This window comes from Dendrobates tinctorius, unplaced genomic scaffold (assembly GCF_039654945.1).
Source record: "Dendrobates tinctorius isolate UK_male_01 unplaced genomic scaffold, ASM3965494v1 ptg000044l, whole genome shotgun sequence".
Taxonomy (NCBI): domain Eukaryota; kingdom Metazoa; phylum Chordata; class Amphibia; order Anura; family Dendrobatidae; genus Dendrobates; species Dendrobates tinctorius.
The window spans coordinates 2,415,378-2,433,552 of record NW_027361712.1 but is presented as its reverse complement, the minus strand read 5'-3'; the positions used below and the strand labels follow the sequence as shown (position 1 = coordinate 2,433,552).

At 42.6% G+C, this 18,175-nt stretch overlaps 1 protein-coding gene across 1 annotated transcript in view; it reads right to left on the bottom strand.

The window, feature by feature from the left end:
• Positions 1 to 17,942, bottom strand: part of LRRC2 (leucine rich repeat containing 2) — a 608,842-nt gene extending 590,900 nt beyond the window's left edge. Inside the window, exon 1 of the mRNA XM_073575526.1 lies at positions 17,823 to 17,942. The gene's annotated coding sequence lies outside the window, so the exon portion shown is untranslated. The remainder of the gene's footprint in view (positions 1 to 17,822) is intronic.
• Positions 17,943 to 18,175: the final 233 nt, after the last annotated feature.

The following is an 18,175-nucleotide window of genomic DNA, read 5'->3' as shown; positions in this document are numbered from 1 at the left end:
CAGATGCTGCAGACAGTCACTCCTCATCTGGCTTCAGAAGGTCTCTGTATTTTGTATTACAGATGCCTCCTTTAACTTTCTGACCCTTGGACCCAGCAGCTACCTTCTTCTGGCTCTAGTTGACAAACCTCGACCAGAGTTTTTATAAATCCTCAGTCTGCTGCAGTGAGTCGCTGGTGATATTCACATTTCTCCTTTGTGAAGGCTTGGAGCTATAGCAGTAAGCTATCTTCCTCTCTAGTTCTGTTGGAGGATGTCTGATGTTACCTCTCTGAGTATGCTCAAGATAAATGTTCCAATTGTTAGTCTAACATCTCTGTCTTTAGTTGTAGTGGGACTGACTAGTGCATCCTCTCCCTAACCAGGGCCTATCGCTAAGGGTCAAGCAGGGATTAGGTTCCTGCTCAGTGATAGGGGCAGAACTTATATAGGGATGTTTAGGGCAGACAGGATGATGTTAGTGCTGCCTAAGGGTCTCCACTCCCCACTTTTCTAGTGTTTGGGCTCCCCCCTCTTCCCCTCATGTTGAACTTAGTCTTCCCACACTGTGCGTGACAGATGGCTGCAGATTCCCGTCTTGTTAGTACTTCGGTATAATTGTTTTGTACACATGAATGAGACACCTTCAGGTATCTCGAAATTGTACCCCATTATGAGCAAGACTTGTGCAAGTCCACAATTCTCTTCCTGATATCTTGGCTGATGCTACACAAAGAAGCAGTGTGTTTCAGGCTTGCATTAAAATACATACACAGGGGTGTCTCTAACTCAGATGTTGATAAAAAAAACTGTTTTCAAACACTTCCAAACACATGACTTCATCATATGGGCAGTCCAGAATTGTTTAAAGGCATACTAATCTTAGTGTATGTAAACGTTTGACTTTGCAGTAAGTAATAAAAATGCCTTAAAACATTCTCTCTCTCTCTCTCATTATTCTGGCATTTGGCAAATATTAATAATTATGGTAATCCTAATTGACCTAAATGGGATAGGATTATTTTGATTTCATGTCAGATATTGAGAAAAACCTGCATATGTGTCTCTTTATATAGTGTATGTAAACTTCTGGTTTCAACTGTGCATAGGTGGAAAATAGGAGCAGCAGTACAGCAATAACACAAAGTTTGGTACGGACACATGGAAATTGTGATGAACGGATCAGGTATACAGTAATTTGAAATTTCCTGTTCACGTGGATTTCCAGGGAAATTTGATTTGCAGACTAGTTATTTTCCATGAATTTAATGTCTCATATTATGCCCTAGGCTCTCTGTAGACCACAAAGCATAGTAAAGATAATATGGAAAAAATATAGAAAATCCTTATACTCATTTCACCGCTCACCTGTCATGCTCTTCTAGTCCACAACATCACCCATCCAGACCTCACTGCATTTTCTGACACCTGATGCTAATGCTTAATCCCTAAAGGTATCGTCACACATAGCGACTCACCAGCGATCCCGACAACCATATCAATGTGTCAGGATCGCTGGTGAGTCACTACATGATCGCTGGTGAGCTGTCAAACGGCCGATACTTGCTGTATCGGAATTCCGATACCGACTTCCGATATTTTTTCAATATCGGAAGTCGGCATCGGAATCGGAAGTTCAAAGTTGATTGACAGCCTGACGTCATCATGATGCGCGGTGTGTGCGCATCATGATGCGCCGTCATGTCGGGCCTTCCGGGGGTCTCTGCCGGCCTGCCGGGGGGCTGTGCCGGCCTGCCGGGGGGCTGTGCACCCTGTGGGGCTCTGTACCGGCCTGCCGGGGGGCTGTGCCGGCCTGCCGGTGGTCTGTGCACCCTGTGGGGGTCTGTACCGGCCTGCCGGGGGGCTGTGCCGGCCTGCCGGTGGTCTGTGCACCCTGTGGGGGTCTGTGCCGGCCTGCCGGGGGGCTGTGCTGATGTCCGGGGGTCTGTGCAAGCATCGTCCGATGGGACTACAAGTCCCATCGGGCGATGCCTGCTACCATGACAGTGATTGACACATTAGCCAATGATGGGACAGTAGTAGTCCCATCATCCGGCTAATGTGTTAAATGTTAAAAAAAAAAAAAATACTACATACATACTACATGCATGCTACATACATACTACATGCTACATACATACTACATACATACTACATACATACTACATGCATGCTACATACATACTACATATATACTACATGCATGCTACATACATACTGCATGCTACATACATACTACATACATACTACATACATACTACATACATACTACATACATGCTACATACATACTACATATATACTACATACATACTACATGCTACATACATACTACATACATACTACATACATACTACATGCATGCTACATACATACTACATATATACTACATGCATGCTACATACATACTGCATGCTATATACATACTACATACATACTACATACATACTACATACATACTACATACATGCTACATACATACTACATATATACTACATGCATGCTACATACATACTACATACATACTACATGCTACATACATACAACATACATACTACATACATACTACATACATGCTACATACATACTACATATATACTACATGCATGCTACATACATACTACATACATACTACATGCATGCTACATACATACTACATGCTACATACATACTACATACATACTACATACATACTACATACATACCACATATATACTACATACATACTACATACATACTACATACATAACACATATATACTACATACATACTACATACATACTACATACTACATATATACTACATATATACTACATATATACTACATGCATGCTACATACATACTACATACATACTACATGCTACATATATACTACATACATACTACATACATACTACATGCATGCTACATACATACTACATGCTACATACATACTACATATATACTACATGCATGCTACATACATACTGCATGCTACATGCATGCTACATACATACTACATACATACTACATGCTACATACATACCACATATATACTACATACATACTACATACAATACATTCATACAATACATACATAGACATACAGTACATATAACATAGAGTAACATACTTACCAATACTTGTCACATTGTTCCCCGAAGCCATTGTCATCTACGGAATAAATATTAACATAACAAACCACAAAAATACTCACCCACGATCCGAAGCAGTCCACGAGTGTGTCCCACGACGATCTTGGGTAGAGAACTGCAGCATCAGCTGTTGCTGCCGTTCTCTACGGGCTGCAGGAATCCAATGACGGAAGGTAGGTATCCTTCCGCACTGTATTCCTCCGCCACTTAAAAAAAAAAAGTCCCTAGTCTCACTTTATGCCATTGCTGTGTGGGAAATTCCCATGCAGCAATGGCATAAAGTGAGACTAGGGACTTTTTTTTTTTTTAAGTGGCGGAGGAATACAGTGCGGAAGGATACCTACCTTCCGTCATTGGATTCCTGCAGCCCGTAGAGAATGGCAGCAACAGCTGATGCTGCAGTTCTCTACCCAAGATCGTCGTGGGACACACTCGTGGACTGCTTCGGATCGTGGGTGAGTATTTTTGTGGTTTGTTATGTTAATATTTATTCCGTAAAAGACAATGGCTTCGGGGAACAATGTGACAAGTATTGGTAAGTATGTTACTCTATGTTATATGTACTGTATGTCTATGTATGTATTGTATGAATGTATTGTATGTAGTATGTATGTAGTATATATGTGGTATGTATGTAGCATGTAGTATGTATGTAGTATGTATGTAGAATGCATGTAGCATGCAGTATGTATGTAGCATGCATGTAGTATATATGTAGTATGTATGTAGCATGTAGTATGTATGTAGTATGTATGTAGTATGTATGTGGTATGTATGTAGCATGTAGCATGCATGTAGTATGTATGTAGTATATATGTGGTATGTATGTAGCATGTAGTATGTATGTAGCATGCATGTAGTATATATATAGTATGTATGTAGCATATATGTAGTATGTATGTAGCATGTAGTATGTATGTAGTATGTATGTAGTATGTATGTAGCATGTAGTATGTATGTAGCATGCATGTAGTATATATGTAGTATGTATGTAGCATGCAGTATGTATGTAGCATGCATGTAGTATATATGTAGTATGTATGTAGCATGCATGTAGTATGTATGTAGTATGTATGTAGCATGCATGTAGTATATATGTAGTATGTATGTAGCATATATGTAGTATGTATGTAGCATGTAGTATATATGTAGTATGCATGTTGCATGCATGTAGTATATATGTAGTATGCATGTTGCATGCATGTAGTATATATGTAGTATGTATGTTGCATGTAGTATATATGTAGTATGTATGTTGCATGTAGTATATATGTAGTATGAATGTAGCATGTATGTAGTATGTAGTATGAATGTAGCATGTATGTAGTATGCATGTTGTATGTATGTAGCATGTAATTTTTTTTTTTTTTTTGTACATTCAACACATTAGCCGGATGATGGGACTACTACTGTCCCATCATTGGCTAATGTGTCAATCACTGTCATGGTAGCAGGCATCGCCCGATGGGACTTGTAGTCCCATCGGACGATGCCTGCACAGACCCCCGAAGCCTGCACAGCCCACCGGAGCCTGCACAGCCCCCCTGGCAGGCCGGCACAGCCCCCCGGCAGGCCGGCACAGCCCACCGGAGCCTGCACAGCCCCCCTGGCAGGCCGGCACAGCCCCCCGGCAGGCCGGCACAGACCACCGGAGCCTGCACAGACCCCCTGGCAGGCCGGCACAGCCCCCCGAAAGGCCCGTACAGACCCCAGAGAGGCTGTACAAGGGAAAAACAGGATTTTTCTTATTCCGATACCGGAAGTCCCATAGACTTGAATGGGACTTCCGGTATCGGAATCGGCGATACCGATACTTTTTTTTAATATCGGCCGATCCATTCCGATCCGATACTTTGAAGTATCGGACGGTATCGCTCAACTCTACTGCTGAGCATTGCTGCGACGCTGGTGACATCTGCCTGTTTGGCAGCTCACTAGCGACCATTTAGCGATGCACCAGTGATCCTGACCAGGTCATGTCATTGTCGGGATCGCTGGTGCATCGCTAAATGTAACGGGACCTTTAATGTGATTGTTACCTTTCAAAGATAATTGCTCCAAAGTATTAGGGCAGTAAAAACAAGCCTATATTTTACGCACCCTCAATTTGGAGACCTCAAAAAAATACAAAATCAATCTCTTACTTACCTTCCCAGGGTTAAGAGTTGCCTCTCGTCGCTACTTCTATCTTTTTGATAGGCTATAAAGGTGATGATACATTGACAGCAGTGCAGCCCTTAAATGCGCTCAGTGTCTCGTGCCGTCAGTGATTGGCTGCAGTGCTGGGATCATGATATCACCACTGAAGCAGATCAGCAAAGACAAATGCAGTGGTGAGAGGCAACTCTTAACCGTCGGAAGATCAGTAAAATCTTGGTTTCATGTTTTTAGTTTGACTCTCTGAACTTTGGAGCAAAATTCTTTGAAAGGGGACACTCATTTTAATCATTTAAATTGGACAGACCCTTCTTCCTAACACTTTCTGTAATAATTATACATAGAATATATGAATGGGAAAAAAATATCCCAAATCTAGATTGCAAAACCTCACAATCCCTTTCCAAATATCTTTCTAAAATTAAAAAGTTTCCCAAAATCTTCTTTACGGCAAAAACTTTAACAAGTAAACTTTTGAAGAATGAGGATGGAGCTATTGTACAAAGGCACCTAAATTATTAATAATAATAGTAGTTTTTTCTATTTCATGGATTAAAGCAACATCTGAATTAAATAAAAAAATAACTTGAAAAAAAATATCACTTTTCCTACTGCAAAATAGGCATGAAATGATAGCAAAAAAGTTACATTTTTTCCTTGTACTTTGCATGTTTTGTGAAACTTTAAAAGAAGGAAAACTGAGCAAAATGAAAAAGTATATTTTTATTTTTATAAAATGAAATTCACTGTAAAAATTTAAAATGTCAATCACACTGCTCTCAACTATTGTATGGTCTTGATAATTAAAGACATCTTCGTTTCTGGTACATTTGTAATACGATCAGTACTGGACTGTATTAGACAAAAGTGTACAGTAATTATTCTAACTTTACAAAAGCGCATGAAAAAGGACCAATGGGTCATCATGAATGCCATAACCTAATGGCCATTCTACTGAAATTGATAAGAATAATAAAAGGGTTAATTATGCTTTCTAACACATATTTCAGCTACTCAAAAATCTCTGGGCATATCGAGCCACAAAAATGCACTGCTTACCAAAACTCCCATGTAGAAACCCTATTGGTATTACACTCCAGTCCATGAACGGTACCGTAAGTAACCAGAAAAACAACTTGCAACCTATGCCAAACTACTTCTGCAGGAAGAAAGTAGCACTTTGCAGGACCTCATAAAAAAAGTGACAGACAAACTGAGACCTCCTAGATAGAGATGAGCGACTTTGCCTTTTTAGGGTCGAGTCGGGTTTTATGAAACCCGACTTTCTCCATACTTTCTCAAAAGTCGGGTCGAACGAAATCGGCCGACTATAGGGAATAGTCAGAGGCTGACTGAAACACAAAACCCAATGCAAGTCAATGGGGAAGCAAAGTCGGCAGGGAGTGGAGGACAGTTAACACACCTACAGTGCCCATTTCAATGCTAAAAACATCAATTCTTATTACTGAAGCTTGTCAACCTTAATTTACTTCATAATAATAGTTACACATTGAAAACTGGGGGTTATTTGACTAAAGTTGTGGGGGGGTTGGGCTGGCTCCAGGTTTTCGTGTGCCCTGGGCCAAAGAGTGTCAGTGCGCCCATTAACACATACCACAACTCATGATGCTGCGATACGGCACAGAAAAATAGGTATAGTACAATGACAAATACTTCACTGCTTACATGACATGACTGATCTATTTTAAATTGTACAATAGCTCAAAAAAAGGACAGTATATTACTCCATACAGTATTATGGCCACCACATTGTGCGCCATACAGAATAATGAGCCCCATATATTTCTCCATACAGAATAATTGGCCACATATAATGTTCCATACAGTATATGATGAGCTCCACATAATGCTACAGTATATGATGGTCCCCATGGACGATGCTCTAGTGTGTTATGGGCCCAAATAATGCTCCACATATAATGGGCTCCAATTCTTTTGCTCCAGTGTATAATGGGCCCTGAAAATGCTGCTCCAGTGTCTGATGTCCCCCACCTGGAATGCTTCAGTACATCATGGGCCTCATGGATGATGCTCCAGTGTCTTATGGGCCCTAATAATGCTCCATATATAATGGGCCCTATTTCTAATGCTCCAGTGTATCATTTGTCCCATAGATGCTGCTCCAGTGTCTGATCTACCCCATTTGGAATGCTCCAGTATATGATGGGCCTCATGGATGATGCTCCAGTGTATGATGGGCCTCATGGATGATGCTCCAGTGTCTTATGGGCCCTAATAATGCACCATATATAATGGGCCCCATTTCTAATGCTCCAGTGTATCATGTGCCCCATAGATGCTGCTCCAGTGTCTGACCTGCCCCATTTGGAATGCTCCAGTATATGATGGGCCTCATGGATGATGCTCCAGTGTATGATGGGCCTCATGGATGATGCTCCAGTGTATGATGGGCCCTAATAATGCTCCATATATAATGGGAACTATTTCTAATGCTCCAATGTATCATGTGCCCCATAGATGCTGCTCCAGTGTCTGATCTGACCCATTTAGAATGCTCCAGTTTATGATGGGCCTCATGGATGATGCTCCAGTGTATGATGTCCCCTATTTTGAATGCTCCAGTATATGATGGGACCCATTTTTAATTAACCCAGGCATGGTATGTGAAAAGTGCTCCATGGAGTAATCTGAAGTGTGTGCTGCTGCATCCTTCAATTTTGGTGTTGGTGAAGGACACAAGGAAAGTGGTTGCTCCTGCCCAGAAGCCTGCACTTATGACTCAGTGCTTGCATTTTTATCAACTTCAGAAGAGGAAGCGATAGAGCTGGAGGCTGTTTCAGCAATGTAAGCCAAAAACAGTTCCTCATGCTCCGGCTTTAAAAGCAGTCTACCTACTCACAGAAAATGGAGCCTTACAGGCCTCCCAGAGCTACACCATGATGCAGGTTCAACACCTCCTGCCTTAGTTGCTATTGTGTTTTTGGCACTTCCAGCAGATGCACCACCACCAACATCAGTACAAGGTGGCCCCTCATGCCCACGTCCATGTCCTCTTCCACCATACTTCCTCATGCTTTAGAAAATTGACCCAAAATACCAGCAGATATATGGTACTGTATCAGAAGCATACAGCTCTATACAGTCTAGGGAAAACAGTAAATCTATGTATATATTTCATGAGTCATACACAGACGCTCACAGGCTCAGTATGGATTACCCATTAAAATAAAATGGTGAAAAAGGGTACAGTATCACCAGATATAAGGTATATATAGTATAGTGTAAACATTCTGAATCTCCGTATACATTTCAGGAGGCAGACACAAACGCTCTCAGGCCCAGTATGGATTACACAAGAATATGAAAAGCTGTAAATGGGTAATGTAACACAAGCGTACAGCTGTATATGTTGTTGGCCATATTTGAAATCTCGGTATATATTTTCGGAGTCACCCTCAGACGCTCACTGGATAACAAGATAGCAAGTATATATATTATAGGGTACAATTGAAATCTCCGTATACATAGTCCTGTAGTCAGTCTCAGGCTACTTTCACACTAGCGTCGGCCGACGTACGTCGCAATGCGTCGTTTTGGCGAAAAAACGCATCCTGCAAAGTTGCCCGCAGGATGTGTTTTTTCTCCATAGACTTGCATTAGCGTCTCATTGCGACGTATGGCCACACCTCACATCCGTTGTGCAACGGATGGGTTGTGTTTTGGTGGCCGCGACGCACACAAAAACGTTACATGTAACTTTTTTTGTGCATCGTGTCCACCATTTTTGACCGCGCATGCGTGGCCGAAACTCCGCCCCCTCCTCCCTGAACATTACAATGGGGCAGCGGATGCATTGAAAAACTGCATCCGCTGCCCCCGTTGTGCAAAACTTTCACAGCGTGTGACGGTACGTAGGCCGAAGCTAGTGTGAAAGTAGCCTCAGACACTTACTCAGTATGGATTTGACCGTAATACTAAATGTCAAACAAAGGTACTGTATAACAAGATACAAGCTGTATCGAGTATAGGGTAAAAATTGGTATCTCCGATTCACCGTATATATAGAAGGCGTAAACCACACATGCTCACTCACTATGGATGATACCGTAATACAAAATTTTGAACAAAGGCAGAGTATCAGCACATACCAGGTGTATCCAGTCTAGGGGTAATTGTAAATTTCCGTCTATACTTCCAGAGTCAGATACAGACACTCACAGGTTCAGTATGTATAACACCAGAATTTAACAAGTAGAAAAAGGGAAAGATAGTCGAAGCGTACAACAGTATACAGTGTTGTGGTACTTTTAAATCTTCGTATATATTTCAATCTCAGTAAGCCAGTCCAGACTCTCCGCTACTGGAAACTAAATGGATACAAGTACAAACGGAAAGTCGAGTGTTAGCAGAAATTTGGGAATTGCGCATCGTGGGAAAACCTCCCGGTAGATGTTGCAGAAGCGATGCAGACCCTCAATTACTGTGTCTGTGGAGACAGTGAAAACAGTTCTGTGCTGAAGAAAGGATTGCTTTATCGCAGTAGCGTGGATCACATCACCGTTACTCGTCTCCATCAAATTGTGATCACAGGGAGAGATGTAGACATGGTCCTCACTGTCTATCATGATGTGTCTTGTCATTTTGGAGTGCAAAAGACAGAAGCCACAGACCGTAGGCGATTCTATTGGATTTACATGAGAGGAGACATTGAAAAATGGTCATGCCTACTGGTCTATGCATCTGTTGTGAGGTGCACCTTTCCACTCACTGACTGTTTTAGTGCATGGACAATGCGGTCTTTCACATGCCGGTGGAGGGCAGGGATGGCTTTTCGAGAAAAGAAGTGCCGACTGGGTAGGTCATAAAGTGGTACAGCGTAGGCCATGAGGTCGTGGAAAGCTTCGCTTTCAAACAAACGGTAGGGCATCATCTCTAATGAGATTAGTTTGGCAATGTAGGCGTTCAAACAAAGTGTACATGGATGAGAGGATGAGTACTTTCTTGTCCTATTCAGAGTGTCTGGTAAGGTGAGCTGGACTGGAGAGCTGCATATGGTGGAAGTAGCGGTGGACTGGATGGAGTGAGAGGGGGTTGGTGATGGTATTAGTGGTGATGGCCTGGATTCAGTGTTCTGTTGCAAAACCATTGTGATTCCCTGAGTGCTTTGGCCTTGCGACGACACCTCCACATTTAGTGCTGGTGGTGTGCTTAATGGTGGCAGTGGTCTTACAGTGGGGGAAGCGATGGAGCGTTGCTGGCTACCTTTATTCGGAGCAGGTGCACATGTGCTACCTGAGGTTTTGTAGTTCGTCCACGCTTGCAAGTGCATGTTGATTAAATGTCTAATCATGCAGCTGGTATTCAAATTTCTGAGTTGTTTACCTCTGCTAAAGGTCCTTCTGCACTTCTTACAGGTAACCTTTGCCTCATCAGTAGGATTTTGGACAAAGAAGTGCCACACTGCACTCTTCCTACTATGGTATACATTTTCTGGCCTTGCACGCTGTGCTAAGTTGACCGTCTGGCCAAGCTGTCCTGCAACTCTTTTAGTTTTTGTTCCACGTTTTTGGACAGCAATTGGCCTGGCAGATAACTGTTGTTGCGATGTCAATGCCTGCTGCAGATCCTTCTCCTTATCTGAACTATTGCGAGTGCCACACTCCACCCCCAATGGATGCCAATTCGGGTCAAGAACTGGGTTATCCATCACCTCCTCTTCAAAGTCATCTACACCTTCCTCTTTACCTTCCTCTGTGTCACCGTGGAAGGTGGTATAGTATGCGGGAAGGGGCACCTGAGTTTCATCAGGGACAGATTCTGGCTCAATAGACTGCGAGGGCAATGTAGTACTCTGGGTCGATGTACCAGCAGAATCATCTAGCAGTGACTGTGCATCAGTGCACTCCATGTCAGATTCATCATGGACTGGGGAATTCTGGATTTGACAGGATAACCCAGGCATAGTATGTGAAAAGAGCTCCATAGAGTAATCTGAAGTGTGGGCTGCCGCATCCTATACTCTTGGTGGGGGTGAAGGACACAAGAAAAGTGGTTGCTCCTGACCAGAAGCCTGCACTTATGACTTAGTGCTTGCATTTTTTTAAGCTTCAGAAGAGGAAGTGATAGAGCTGGAGGCTGTTTCAGCAATGTAAGCCAAAAACAGTTCCTGATGCTCCGGCTCTAAAAGAGGTTTTCCTACTCCAAGAAAAGGCAACTTTACAGGCCTTCTTGGGCCAGATGATGATGCAGGCTCAACACCTCCTTCCTTTGCTGCTAATGTGCTTTTGCCAGAACCAGCCGATGCACTACCACCATCAGTACCAGCTGCGCCCCCCTGCCCACGTCCTTTTCCACCATACTGCCTCATGTTTGGGAAAATGTACTAAAAATACCAGCAGAGTATTTTTTTTCCAGAGTCACACACAGATAGCTTCTATTTGTCCGTGATACAAGGCGGTACACGGTAGTGTGTGAGGAGCGTACACCGCTATGCGGTGTCTGTATGGAAAATTGTCAGTCTCCGTCTATTTGTATAGGGACTGATACACGCTGTCTCTGTCTAGTTTTGACTGTAATTAAACAGCAGACATACGAAACTGTTTGAAAAGCGGACAGCACTCTAAGGTGTAGGTCTAAAACAGAAAAACTCCTCGGCTTTTTTTCCAGTCACACACAGATAGCTTCTATTTGTTTGTGATACAAGGCGGTACATGGCAGTATGTGAGGATCGTACACCGCTATACGGTGTCTGTATGGAAAATTTTGAAAAAAAAAAAAGCGGTTTGAACTGCAGTGTGCACACAGCAATGCAGCTAGCAGGTAGCCTTAAAAGGCAGCCTAATCACCACCAGTGCTGCTGCTGCACTCAACACAAATCCTCCCCTTTCACTGCACACTAACTATACAGTGAAAAGCGCTATCAGCAGAAGCAGTTTTTTTTTTCTTCCCTGCCTAACGCTCTCCCTATTCAGAATCATCATCAGCAGCAGCAGCACCTCTCCCTATTGTAAGATCGGCAGAAGTAAGATGGCGGTCGGCGGTCACAGCTTTATATACCCACTGTGATGCCACACAAAGCCAGCCAATCACTTCAATGCCCTTCTCGAAGATGGAGGTGGCCGCTGCCCATGTCATCGCGTTGCCCACAGTGCGCATCCTCCATCATTGGCTGAGAAAAAGTGCTGGAAGCATTATTTGAAATGCAACTTTGGCGCTCTGATTGGCGACCTCATGGCCGATCTCACGCTATGGTCGGGTTTCGATCGGCGAAACCCGACTTTAGCTAAAGTCGGCTATTTTTTCATTTGACCGACCCGTTTTGCTCAACTCTACTCCTAGAACTTTATCCAACCCATTTCATGGTCTTTATTGTAAACACAGAATTATTAATGTGAAAATTACCTTAACAAATTTGGCTATGGGTATAGCCCGGCCGTTGGTAGTTGGTTTACATCAGTGGCAAGGTTACCAATGTTCATACAGCCTGTTTAATAACGTATTGGACAGACATTTGAAAGATTTTTATATTAAAATACAGTCCAAAAGTGATTTTTTTTTGTGATCAAGCAGACTGTCCCGTTGCTGCCTGTAAGTACGGTAGAATTAATACCAACAAAGTGAAGAAATAGAGAATGTGTATAGAGACGCACTGAATAAAAAATTGAATGCCAACTAAAGAAAGGAACATATAGAAATAAATAATAAAGCACGGTGCCGAAGGATAAAGGAAAAAGGGGGGAGAAAATACTATAAGCCTGTACAAGTAGATACAAATTTACATAATCAGAAGTGTATACACGCGTGTGTAGTCTGACAAATGATCTTTACACTAACAGATGGTGTAATACAAAGTGAGAGAAATGCTTAGTAATAGGCATATTAATTTTTTTTTTCATCACTGCCCAATGGTATAAAATTGTGAGACCCACCTGTGGTGTCAATATGAACACTGCACCCCTAGATGAATTCATTAAGAGGTGTAGTTTGTAAAATGGTTTCTCTTAAGGGGTATTCTGCTGTTCTGGCTCCACAAGGGCTCTGCCAATGTGATATGGCACCCTCAAAGCTGTCTAGCAAAATCAGAACTCCAATATGGCGCTTCTTCTGCGCTTTGCACTGTGATTCAAAAGTAGTTTTCAACCACATATGGGGCATCGAGGTACTCAGGAGAAATTGCACAACAAATTTTTGGTTTTGGCTCCATGTTCTCCTGTTACCCTTGTGAAAATAAAAAAATTGGGGCTAAAATAACATTTTTGGGGAAAAATTTGATTTTTAATTTTCACTGCTCCACATTATAAACTTCTGTGAAGCACCTGTTGTTTCAAGATGCTCACCACACATCTAGGTACATTCCTTAAGGGGTGTAGATTCCAAAATGTTGTCACTTTCTACTGTTTAGTCACATCAGTGGCTCTACAAATGCGACATGACACCTGCAGACAAGTCCATCATAATCTGAGTTCCAAAATGTCACTCTACCCTTTCTGAGTCCAGCCATGGGCCCAGCTAATACAGCAGTTTTTCACCACATATGGGGTATCTGGATACTCAGAAGAAAGAAATTTTGGGTTCTATTTTCTCCTGTTACCTTGTGGAAATAAAAAGAATTGGGACTAAAAGAACATTTTTGTGGGGAAAATGCAATTTTTTTATGTTTACAGCTCTACGTTATAAACTTCGGTGAAGCACCTGGTATTTCAAGGTGCTCACAACACATCTATGTAAGTTCTCTGAGGGGTCTAGTTTCCAAAATGGTGTCACTTATGAGGAGTTCATAAACTTCTTGAATGTGGTTTTGAGCACCGTGAGGTGTGCAGCTTTTAGAATGGTGTCACTATTTTCTGTCATATAGACCTCTCAAAGTCACTTTAAATGTAATGTGGTCGCTAAAAAATGGAATTGCAAATCTTATTTAGCAACTATTTTGTGTGACATAACTCTGATTTAAGGGCATGAAAATGAAAAGTTTGAAAATTGCAAAAAAAATTGCAAAATTTTCTAAATTTTTGCCAAATTTCCATTTTTTTCACAAATAAACACAAGTCATATTAAATAAATGTTACCACTATCATGAAGTACAATATGTCAAAAAATAACCATCTCAGAAACAATACGTTGAAGAGTTCCAGAGTTATCACCACATAAATAGGAAGGATGTTAAGATGGGGGACTTTATTGTGGGAAGGGGCCCAGGATAGGGGACATTATTAAACAAAGGGTCCAGGATGGGGGACATTATTACAGAAAGGGGCTAGGATGGGAGACACTAGTAAAGGAAGGGGCTTATGATTGAGGACATTATTACTGAAGGGTCTAGGATGGGGGACTTTATTACAAGAAGGGTCCAAGGATGAGGTACATTATTACAGGAAGGGTACAGGATGGAGTACATTACTATAGGAAAGAGGCAAACAAGTATGTCTTTACAGAATATTGAGGACATTATTACTGAAGGGTCTAGGATGGGGGACTTTATTACAAGAAGGGTCCCAGGATGAGGTACATTATTACAGGAAGGGTACAGGATGGAGTACATTACTATAGGAAAGAGGCAAACAAGTATGTCTTTACACGATATAAAATGCTACAAGGGCTCATACATCTAACCAAGATGCAGGTGAGGGCACAGGTCTAAAACAGGAGTCAGGGGCCCGGCAGGTCCGACCTGACAGACCATGATATCTCCCAACTGTCCCGATTCTCATGGGACAGTCCCGTTTTTGACCCCCCCGTGTCCCGCCCGGGAGTCTATTCTTCCTCCACTACACTGAGCTGCCAAGCCCCCCCCATGCACCCCATCCTTGCCCTCCCAGATAGACCCACTGCAGCCCTTCACAGCCTGCAATGATGTCCTAGCCTGCTCTTCTTTGTGCCCTCAGGACCTGTGATGAGGTCACAGGAGGGGAGGAGTCAGGGGTCACATGATCAGGGGCCTCATTGTCTGCAGGACTCTGCTGTGCTGGTTGTCATGGTGCTGGATGAGATAAAGATTCTGTGTGGGGTCAGGAGGGTTTTCAGGGTAGATGTAGCAGAGCTGTGTGTGTACAAGGTGTACGGAGCGGGGCCATGTGTGTACGAGGTGTATGGAGCGGAGCAGTATGTGTTGTGAACTCTCTTAATCTGACTTTTGAGGTAAAGCTCCCTCTGGTGGATACTGCTGGTAGTGGAGCTGGTCAACATGATGTTAACCCAACAGCTGCAGAAGATAATTGGAGGAGTGGGGGTAGTGACTGGGACTACATAAGCGAGCAGACTTCTCTTAGTGGCTGCCAGTGATAGTCCCTTCTTTGCTTATTGAGGATTTCTGTCTCCTGCCTGATCCTGCATTTTTCAGCTAAGTGTCATTTGCTATACCCTTTGCATCTGATTTTGCCTTGCTGTCAGGGGTCAGCTTGCTCCCCCAGGGGCAGCTGGCTCCTGCCCTGTATTTTTGAATCTTGTGTTTGTTTGCTCAGTCCCTGCTGTATTAGCCTGTTGCTAGCCGCCAGTTCACACCTGAGTGCTGATATAGTGGGGGCGAGGTTTGTGCAAACCTCAGTATTTTTGTACATGAGTCGTGTTGGAATTGTTAGGGTTTTTGCATGATTGCAGACAGTGCCTTTTCTGTCCTGTCTTATTTAGTCAGTATGGGCCCCATCATTTGCTCAGTCTATTTTCTGTCTGTGTTTGTGCTTCATCTTGTCTCACCGACAATATATGTTTGGGGGCTGTGTATTCCTTTGGGGATCTGCTCCGGGGCAGTTTAGATTTCACCTTTCTGTCTTTAGGCTTAGTTAGTCCTCCGGCTGTGACGAAGCATCTGGGGCAACGTAGGAATGCTCCACGGCTACTGCTAGTTGTGTTGTTAAGATCAGGGGTCTGCAATCCGCTGAGCGACCAACCTCTCTGGTGTTCTGGTGGCATAGCCTATTGCGCTCTCCTCCTCGGTGACCCATTCATAACACGTATGTACGAGGTGTACGGAGCAGAGTCGTGTGTGTACGAGGTGTACGGAGCGGAGCCGCGTGTGTACGAGGTGTACAGAGTGGACCAGTGTGTGTACGAGGTGAGTGGAACCGTGTGTGTACGAGGTGTACGGAGCAGAGCTGTGTGTGTACAAGGTGAGTGGAGCCGTGTGTGTACGAGGTGTATGGAGCTGAGCCGTTGTGTGTACAAGGTGTATGGAGCAGAGTTGTTGTGTATACGATGTGTACAGAGCGGAGCTGTGTGTGTACGAAGTGTACGGAGTGGAGCCGCATGTGTACGAGGTGTACGGAGCAGAGTCGGGTGTGTATGAGGTGTACGGAGTGGAGATGTGCGTGTATTTTGGCATGGGGGGCCCATTTGAAAGTTCGCACCAGGGCCCATAACCTTGTAGTTACGCCACTGCAGATTACATACCCTGCAACTATTGCTACAGGTAATTGATTAATTCCCCCTTTTGATATATGGCTACATGCGCCTATATTGTGCTATTCCTACTATGGTGCTAATGGTATATTCCATAGATATCTTTATCAGTACTTTACTGTAATCTCTCTTTTACTGGTGCTATATTACAATTCAGTTTGATAGACATTTAGGATTTAGATATACCCTTACTATACTGTATATCTACATTATTGATATACAGATACAATTGTTATACCATTCCTGATATGCATTAAAATGGTGTGTGGCATGCTTCTGCTTTCTAGTTTCTGCTTTCTACGTCTTATTATGATTTTACTTCTGTGTCATAAATTATATTAACTGTCTACTATAAATATCTAAATACATTTGTTAAATTATATTATTGTTGTTAGTTTGCTCCTTCATTATAGCTATTGATTCTTTTGGACTCTAGCTACGCCACTGTATAGTAGTAATAAGAGTAGAGTAGATCATTCTTCCTTGTTATACTGACATAAACAAGTTTTGCAGATTGAAAACATTACACATAAAAGGCTAAAGCCAAATGATTTTCTATGGTGTATGACGCAGCTTTACATGGGTGTCTGACCATCCTGCTGTCACTCTAACAGTGGCTAAACCTGCTATACAGAGCAGCTGTACAGAGGGGATGGTTTTTGGATAAGGTTTTACAGCAGTATTAGCGTAACATTTAACTTTTACTACAAGAGCAGATGCTTTGAGAGCTTGAACAGAAACAGGAATAATTTAAGATTTTTTTTAAACCCTCAAGTGTATCTGCTGTTGATTGAACGCAAAGCAGACACAGCAAAGTTGGGTTTGTGAAATGCAAAACAGTAGACCCGTTCTATTAGCACAAATAATTTACATCTAACCATAGAAGGCCAGCCATTATCTGAGAGCTGTCTCGTAATGCAAAATTTATATAATTAACCAAGAGATGACAGTTACATGACAAATTCAGCCCTGCTACATCAGTATTAAGTACACAAACGCGTTGCCTACAGCTAACGATATCAGATGACTGTGTGCCGGGACAGTAAAATCTGATCCCGCACCTGCCAGATAGGGCAAGATTTGCTTTAAGCAACACATGGACATTCAATTTTAGGTGAATTTAACCTTTGTAAACAACCGGGTTTAATAACACACTTCACGCACACACTGCTGACTTACAGTGCACAATAGAGGCCGCAAGTCGAGAGGACGGCTCCTTCCCCATACACTGCACGGCGCAGATAGTCAGCTCTCCTGTTTACAGCAGATGCAATAGCTGAAGCATAGCTCACAGTCAGCCAGGTCAAACCTCACAGCGTGACTAGCCTTTTAGATGTACTAATATTCTATATTTGTAAGCTGATAACATGATCTCTGGAAGCCCGAATGCCAGAGCCTTGTGTATGACAAAATATCTGGAGCTTATAAATGAGCACGACTGAAAGGTATGCGGCATCACTAAGGAAGCGTCTACATCAAGATGGGGGGATGCTGGAAATGTAAAAAAATATATACATACAGCAAAGCCATAG